We start from the raw sequence: 9,247 nt of genomic DNA, 5'->3' as shown, positions 1-9,247 counted from the left end.
AGGCACTCTCCTTTCTGGCTGCCCCTCCCCCTCAAAAAGGTGAGAAGAAGCCAACTGTGATCCACTTTCAACCTTTGTTTATGATGTCCTGTAATGATCCCTTTACTAACTATCCTGAATTCAAATCCATAGATAATATCACCTCCCTACACACCTAACTTTAAAAAAAAATCCAAAAGAGAACCCATCTGTAGTACTCAGGGAACACGCAGGAACCGTAACTTGTAATAAAATAACATAAACACTATGTAAATGTGTGAGTGCCAGGGCCCAGCTTTTCTGGAAGCAGGCAGATGCTCGCTCGCACCTATCCATAGTATCACAGAGATGGAAATGCTTCCGGCATAAGCTGATACAGGTGCAAGAGCTGGTGACTCAACTACCTCCAGCGTGTTACCATCAATGCCGCGACTTAATGAAATGTTGAACCATTCTTGGTAGCAAAGTCAATCTTCTCTAAACTTACACGGAATGATAATTGCATTCCTAGAAAGTTCATTGTATATTTAGACCATTTTATAAAAAAAAAAACCATTAAGTTCTAGGCTCAGATAATTAAACATAAGTATTCACCTACATGAGTATCCTAGGGGGTTTTTGAGAATCTAAATGAGAGGCAAGTCTTCATCATGTGATCCAAACATTGAAGAATAGCTTATACCCCTTCCGTGCCCATAAATGCCAATGGTGCCCCTGGTTCAGCACTGTAATTACAAAAAGAAAACCCACAAAGTTCTCCAATGTTCCCTAGAGAGAGGTTGAGAACCACTGAGCTAGAAAATGAGCAGAAGGAGTGGGAAGAAAATTGTAACCACTGGAAATGATAGTCACCCTCCTCTCAATGGCCTGTCCCCTCCACAAGCAGAACCAAAAAAATATGTGTGTCAACAATAATCAAGTTATTGGCACCAAAGTTACGGAGACATTTCCAAGATTGAATACTCTTCTCTTGGTGTCCCTGTGTGGTCCTAGCAAGAATATGCTCAGAGGACCCCTTCTCAGCAGTGATAAACCAACTCTTAAAATCCTTGTCTAAGGTCTGGGGTGGGGTCCAGTGGTGGTATTTGGATAGCATGAGTGAGGCCCTGAAAGTGTTCTCCAACACCACCATCATCTCACACACACACACGCACGCGCACACGCACACACACACACACACACACACACACACACAATCTTCATCTAATTATTTTTGGTTTTCTGGCTTTCCTGAAGTCCTGCCTGGAACTAGAGGCAAGAAAAGAATTTTCCTGAAAAGAGAAAGAGAGGAGCCTATGGAATGGAGAATTAGGGCTCTGTGATAGTCATTAAAACACTACTAGTGTTGAATTAGTGTTGAATTAGGAACTAATCTTAAAGTTCAAATAACAAAGTGTTGGCTATAAAACAGAATGCATCTATTCAAATTAGTAGTTATGGAACTATATTTAAGAGAAATTCTAGCTGGGAGCTGGTGACTCATGTCTGTAATCCTAGCTATTCAGAAGACTGAGGTTTAGAGATCAAGGCTCAAAGCCTGCCCAAGCAGAAAAGTCCATGACACTCCTATCTCCAATAAACCACCCCAAAAAATCCAGAAGTAGAGCTGTTGCTCAAGTGGTAAAGTGCTAGCCTTCAGTACAAAAGCTCAGGGATAGGGTCCAGTCCCTGAGTGCAAGCCCCACAACCAACAAAAAGAAAAAGAAACTGATGAGGATAGCATGGGAAAATACCCTAATTTGAGGGAGAATCAAAGCCAAGATAGGAACTATGTGTAATGAAGCACACCTGTACTCCCAGCACTGGAAAAAAGGCAAGAACTAGGTGCTGGTGGCTAATGCCTGTAATCCTAGTTATTCAGGAGGCTGAGATCTGAAGGTCATGGTTCAAAGCCAGCCTAGACAGGGTCCTTGAGACCCGCATCTCCAATTAACCATCAGAAACCAGAAGTGGAGCTGTAGTTTAAAGTGGTAGAGCACTAACCTTGAACAAAAAGAGCATAAGGGCAGCAGCTAGGCCCTGAGTTCAAGCCCCACAACCCACAAAAAAAAAAAAAAGATTGAGGTCAGCCTGAACTATACTCTAAATTCTAGGTTAATCTCTAAAACATTCCTGGTTTGATGTTTTGCCTCGTTTTTTCATGTATGTGTTCTCTTCTTCTCTGCCTAGGAGTAGGTGCTCTGAATCATTGGGCAAGAAGAGGGTAAAAGAATGAGGAAAATCTTCCTTCAACAGCTATTCAGTTGTTTCCCATATACAATTCTAGTTTAGTGGTTCACTTAGTCTGCTTAGTCTGCTAGAATAAAATACCCAAGACTGGGTGCCTTGTAAATAAAAGAAACTTACTGCTGACATTTCCGGAATGTAGAAGTCTCAGATGGAGGCACCAGCTGATTCTGTGCCTGGTGAGGGGCCCACTTCCACATAGACCATGCCTTCTGGCAGAGGTAGAAGGGTCAAACAAGTCCCCAGTGCTCCACTTCTTAATCCTTTCACTTTGGGAATCAGGTTTCAGCATCTGAATTTGGGAAGACACATTCAAACTATAGCAAGTGCACATTCTTGACACTTTTATTCTTTGTTCTTTGCGCCAGTATAGAGAACAGGATGATAACCAAATTATTTCTATTGTGTCTTTAGAGCCTTATACAGATGAACCTATTGTGGAACTCACAAAACCTCTATGAAATAAGAAAGCCTCATTGTGAATAGCTGCTCCACAGCTGACCTCCCTCATCCACAAGATGCCCTGAGGTGATGGGAAATCTACCACTGTCTCTGAGTGCTCACAGCAGTGTGAATTACCTCTATAAATAATTTCTCCATAAGTAAGCCCTTAAATAATAAGTAGATATGCACCATGTAATTAATGCTAAGTGTAATCTAAACAATAAAAAGGAAAATAGTAATCTTGTTTGTCTCTTTCTCTGCAGTGTGGATGAGGTCAAGTTAACTGACTTAGAAAAGGTTCAATTTGCCTAGCACTGGTTGCACATGCCTGTAATCCTAGCTACTCAGAAGGCTGAGATCTGAGGATGGCAGTTCAAAACTAGGAGGGCAGGAAAGATGGAGATTCTTATCTCCAACTAACCATCAAAAAGCCAGAAGCGGAGCTATAGCTCAGGTAGGAGAGCTCGAGCCTTGAATGGAAAAAGCCAAGTGAGAGCTTGAGGTGGGGACCCAGTTCAAAGCTCCAGTACCAGTACGCACACGCAAATGTATTCATGGAGACTGTAAAACTACCAGCCAGAATCCCACGCAGGCCCTTCACTAGCTCCATACTTATTAACCTTTTACAGAGGGAAATGGGTTGTGCCTGGTCCCAGAAAACCACCTCAATGATTTGGATCCTAGCAGAGGAGAAAGGCAGTGCAACAAAGCTCTGTTTTAGCAATCGAGAGTAAACAAACACCTGCTGGGTTTACTCCCCTTTCCTTATCTTCACAGGCTTTCACTCTGAAGATCTAAAGAGCCAACATGACTCATGCACACCTTCAGATGCTTTCAGTATTTGTTACACTTAGATCTGTGTGGAAACAATACCTTCATGGTGCATAATTTACAAAAGAACTCGCAGAGGCTCTCTCCTAATTTTTTAAAAAACTATGTTTAGTAATAGCTCCACGTGTCAGATAAGAAGGCTGAAGCTCCAAAAGTTTTAATGACGTCTCTTAGGTCATATAGCTAATAAATTGCAGAGCTGGGTGGGTTTCAAAGGCAGGCTCTCCCTCATTTACAATATTCCAGCTGTGCTAGCCTGACTGCAGCCTTGAAACTTGCTTAAACATTTTCAACTCTGGAACTGAACACACTCGGTCTGTTGGAATATCCCTTCTCAGCCTCCCCATCCAATACCATCATCACATCTGTAACAGCTTACATGTCTGTCACCTCATCTGGGAAGCCAGCCATCTCTGAATTCTCCAAGAAATTAGGTCCCCTGCTCCCTCATTCTCATAGTACACTATAGTGATCATTTAAACAATGTGGCTCAGGGCTGGGCGCAAATGACTCGTGCCTTTAATCTTAAGTACTCAGGAGTCTGAGATACAAGAATCATGGATTGAAGCCAGCCTGGACAGGAAAGTCTGTGAGACTCTTATCTCCAAATAACTAGCCAAAAAAACACAGAAGTGGAGCTTGGTTCAAATAGTAAAGCACCAGCTTTGATTGAAAATTCTAAGAGACAACATTTAGGCCTTGAGTTCAAGCCCCAATATTGGTACACACAAAAATTATATATACTTCAAAGTTGAGCACTAGTGATTCACCTGTAATCCTAGCTACTTGGGAGGCTGAGATCTGAGGATTAGGGTTCAAAACCAGTAAGGACAGAAAAGTCTATGAGCCTCCTATTTCCAAATGAACCAGCAAAAGGCTGGGCTGGAGACATAGCATACATGGTAGAGTGTCTGTTGAGCAAGCACACAGAGTAATCCCAAGGCCTGAATTCAAATCTCAGTAATGGCAACAAATGAACATGTTGCCAGATGTACTTGCTACAGTTGCAAGCTATAGGCTCTGTGTGTTGGTTCCATTTAAAGTTTTAGTTTTCTTAAATCTCTTCCAAGAAGCTCAGTTTTACAGTTTTGGTTTCAGGTTGCAAATACTTAAATTCTGCACTTCAGTGAGTTCTCAATTCTGCCAATTCTTTTACTATTGTGTAATCAGCTAACTTCATGTATGGATTTGATATCAAGTGCAAATATAAGCTTTATGTAGATAAATCGTGTGCAATTACAGTACAATTACTTGTACTGTTTCTTGTAAATAAAAGTGATTAATTTTTTTTAAAAAGTGAGCCAGTCAGGGAAAAGAATTGAAAAGTCTCGAGCAGAGTACGTGAAATCATTCCTCTTGATTTTAACTTTTAACCAACAAATCACAGTATCTCCATATTGTAACCTAAAGTTCTATTAGCCTTAGAAAATAAAAAGCCTTGATGGAGGTGTCCTTATTTTTTTTGCCTTTTGGCTTCAAACTGAGATCTTCCTCATCTCTGCCTCCTATTATATCTTGAAATCTAAGACCTCATCACAATCTCCACCAGTTTTGAGATTGCATAAATTAAAATTATGCAAAAGGTGGAAATTACTCCTTTGTTTGCTTTTAATTAGGACACTTTAAATTACTAGTAACAGGGGGAAAAAGTACCTATTTGACTGGAATAAAAACATCTGAGGGGCTGGGAATGTGGCTTAGTGGTAGAGTGCTTGACTAGCATGCATGAAACCCTGGGTTTGAGTCCTAGTACCATATAAACAGAAAAAGTCAGAAATGGCACTGTGGCACTGTGGTTCATGTGGTAGAGCCTTGAGGAAAAAAGAAGAAGGAGGAGGAGAAGCAGGAGAAGAAGGAGAAGGAGGAGGAGGAGAAGGAAGGGGAAGAGGAGGAGGAGGAGGAAGAAGAAGATTGTTACCTCTTGTCTTCTTCCTAAGCTTCTCAAGGCTAGCACTCTAGCACTTGAGCCACAACTCTACTTCTAGCTCTTTGGAGGATAAGAGACTCATGGACTTTCATGCCTAGGCTGGCTTCAAATAATGATCTAGCCTCCTGAGTAGCTAGGATTACAGGCTTGAGCCACTAGTGCCCAGGCGGAATATATATTAGAAAAACCATTTCAGAAAAATATTTACACTATATAGTAGAGTTTATGATGCAGAAAAACAATAGTCCTTTTTATCCTTTTAAGATCCTTTGCCTTAGGCTGGGAAGGTGGCTTAGTGGGTAGAGTGCTTGCGTGGCATGCATGAAGCCCTGGGTTCGATTCCTCAGTACCACATAAACAGAAAAGCTAGAAGTGGTGCTGTGGCTTAAGTGGTAGAGCTCTAGCCTTGAGCAAAAGAAGCTCAAGGACAGTGCCCTGGCCCTGAGTTCAAGCCCCAGGACTGGAAAAAAAAAAAAAAGTCCTTTGGCTGAGCCTTAGCCCAGGCAACCACACTGGATATAAGAGGGATGTCCCACCACAGAAAAAGATCTTGAAAAGAATGCCAGCCTCTTAACTGAGGGTTGTCAGGGTACTAGGACCCTAGATCATGCCAGGGGCCTGATCATGTCGTGGGGCCTAGATCATGTCGTGGAGCCTGAACTCTGGGCCTGGGTGCTATCCCTCAGCTCTTCAGCTCAAGGCTAGCACTCTACCACTTTAGCCACAGCGCCACTTCTGGATTTTTTCTTTTTGCTTATGTGGTGCTGAAGAATCGAACCCAGGGCCTCATGCCCGCAAGGCAAGCGTTCTACCACTGAGCCACCTTCCTAGCCCTGTGACAATCCTTTTGCCCTCTATTTCCGCATCTGTCCATCATAAGAAACAAATAGAAAAGTAGAAAAATGCTCTAAGGAAATTAAAAATCCATCTGAGTACAAATTAGCAATTGCTGTGTTCTCCATGGGCTCACATTCAAATGTTGGGATGTTGGACCCTCAAATCCTTAGATACACGTTAATTGGTGGACTACTCTTTCATGAAGTAGAAACTACAATTATGGCCACCAGCCTGAGAGCGAGAACTTAGTTTGACCATTAGATGTCACTAGCTACAAGGCTACAAGGCCGAAATTGAGCAGTTCTAAGGAGCAAATGCTGTCTCAGGTTTGTTTGTTTTGTAACTTAAAAAAAAACATTATTATAATACCCATATGCTCACTGTGAAAATATATCAGTGAATGAAATAAAAAAAATCAACCCTCTGTTTCTGGCGAGCCTCTGACAGTTTCTTGGCCCTCGTTTAAATACAGTCCAGCATTGCCCCATTTAGGCAGAAAGCTGTAGAGGGCTACTTGAAATGCCTGTATGTCTCAAGGTCAGTGCAGAAAGATAACCATAATGAACTCAAAAGATCACTCTGTCCACCTTTATCCCATTTCACCCCTAGACAAATCCACATTAAGTTCCACTCACAAGTTCCCCCCCCACACACACACATTACTTTTTTGTGTTCTTTTGGGGTTGTTGTTTTTTTTGTTGTTATTGTTTGATTTTTTGTTTTTGTTTTTGTTTTGTGTGCTGGTCCTGGGGCTTGAACTCAAGGCCTAAGGGCTGTCTGTGAGCAAAGCTGTTTTCTCACAAGTCAACCTGCTGCAGGCCAAAGGTGGAGTTCAGGGATAATTACCAGGTTGGTGTGCTTTAAATCAAGTAAAAGTGTAAACATTGACCTAGGGGTGTTACAATGAAAGTAGATACCTGAGGGCAAATCCATAGGCTGAAAGAGAATAAAATGCAAAGGCTGGAGATGTGAAGAGGTGGAAGCTAATTTGCCATTCATTCTTACAACAAATGTATTCTATTACATATCTTCCCTAGTCTATGCCTGAGGGGGTTCAGAGAAAACCAAACAAAGTTCTACCCTCCTAGGCTAGCATTGTATGCACAGGTTCTGGATAATAGGTGGTATTTTTCTTAAAGCCTCAGGAGGGGAGAAGCAGTATTCCCATCTTACCGACAAAGGAATTGAAGTGTCTTTAACCTAAGTCTCCAGGGTCATAGCTGTTCCTACTAGGACACTTTAATCTATGTTGCTCTTCAGTCTGCTGGGCAGGGATAGGCCTGGACTTTGCATCTAGGTATCTGTATAAGGAAGAGCTTAAAGACTGCTCCTGTAATCATTCCATGAATCAAGCCAGAGAAAAAGAGATCATATTGAATCCTTAACTTCCAAGCTCAAATACCCACTATGTTGCCAGAAAGTTTAGGACAGCTGTACAACCTCAGTCTTTGTATCTGGAAATATAACAATTCAAGCAAAACACAGATATATGATTGAAAAGTTTATTAAAAGAGAAACAATAGGCATCAATGGCCCACGCCTGAAATCCTAGCTACTGAAGCAGCTGAGTTGTAAGGTTCCAGGTTCAAAGCCAGCCCAGGCAGGAAAGTCTATGAGACTCTTATCTCCAATTAACCACCAAAATAGCTAGAAGGCCAGGTGTGGCTCAAGTGGTAGTATTAGCCTTCAGTGAAAAAAAGCTCAGAGACAGTGCACAGGCCCTGAGCTTAAGCCCCACAACTGGCTCCCCTCCCCAAAAGAGTAGATTTACCCAGACTTGTCCAGAATTGACCACCAAGATGTAATGCTTAATGCCTTCCCACTGCATGTATCAAATTTTAGCCAATCATGAGCAGACCACGAACCTGAGCTAGACCAATCTGAGTGGACAGGTGGGGCCCAATTCCTTAGGAATAAAATCTGGACTTGCTTTCCAGATTTCAGCTGGTTGAGTAACCTGCAGAAATACATTTTGCCTGGCCACCAATTCTTTGTTTCTGTCTTCAAGTGTAGCTCTGGTGATTCATGGAGATCATACTTCTGACACCCCATACCCACATTTCATTGGCAGGAAGGTTTTGATTTATCAGTTAAGCATGCCATCTACAAGCTGTATTAAGCCTCACTTCTCTGCCTGCTTTTCCACTAACCCCATATCACTTCTGCTGAGAAACTGTAGCTCCTTACTTGAGCCTACCAATTAAGAGAGCAGGATTAAAAACTAGACTTTGTGTCTAGGTCCTTTGATCTGAACCTTTTCCTCCACAGTCTCTTTATAATCTCCTTGAGCTCCAGAAAGGACAGGATCTTGTGCCAAAATGCAAACTTCCTCAGATCGGCAATGACTTCTTACGAGAAACTGCCCTAAAGAAAGAGAACAGTTGAAAGTTCAGGATAAACCTGCTGCCAAGCCGCAGTGACTTACTCCCTCCCTTACTTCTCCAGAGCCACTTGGGAGACTGAGATAATAGTCTACCAAGCCACACCTGTGATGTGACTGCATAATTATTATGCATACCTCACTTCCTTGGCCTACATCTCATACCCTGATGATGGCTGAAGATGTACTCCAGTGTTGTCTTCCTATGGTGTGCCCTTCACCATAACTTTTTAGGTGGAACTCCTAGAGTTTGGGCCTGGGGTCTAAAACTGGCTTTATTCATCCCCATTTCTAGTATATATCCTATTACAGGTAAAGCTGTTAAATGCTCCCTGTTGGAATACAAGTATTATGAACCTTGTCCAGTGGCTCGAGCTTTAATCCTAGCTACTCTGAGGATTGCAGTTCATTCAAAGCCAGCCCACAGGAAACTAAATAACCACCAGAAAGCTAGAATTTGAGCTGGGCACCAGTGGCTCACATATGTAATCCTAGTTCCTGAGGAGGCTGAGATCTGAGAATCCAGGTTCAAAGCCTGTCCAGGAAGGAAAATTACATGAGACTTTTATGTGTAATTAACCACTAAAAAAGCCAGATATGTGGCTCAAGTTGTACAGTGCCAG

This window comes from Dipodomys ordii, unplaced genomic scaffold (assembly GCF_000151885.1).
Source record: "Dipodomys ordii isolate 6190 unplaced genomic scaffold, Dord_2.0 Scaffold138, whole genome shotgun sequence".
Classification (NCBI taxonomy): domain Eukaryota; kingdom Metazoa; phylum Chordata; class Mammalia; order Rodentia; family Heteromyidae; genus Dipodomys; species Dipodomys ordii.
This window is presented reverse-complemented; position numbering follows the sequence as displayed.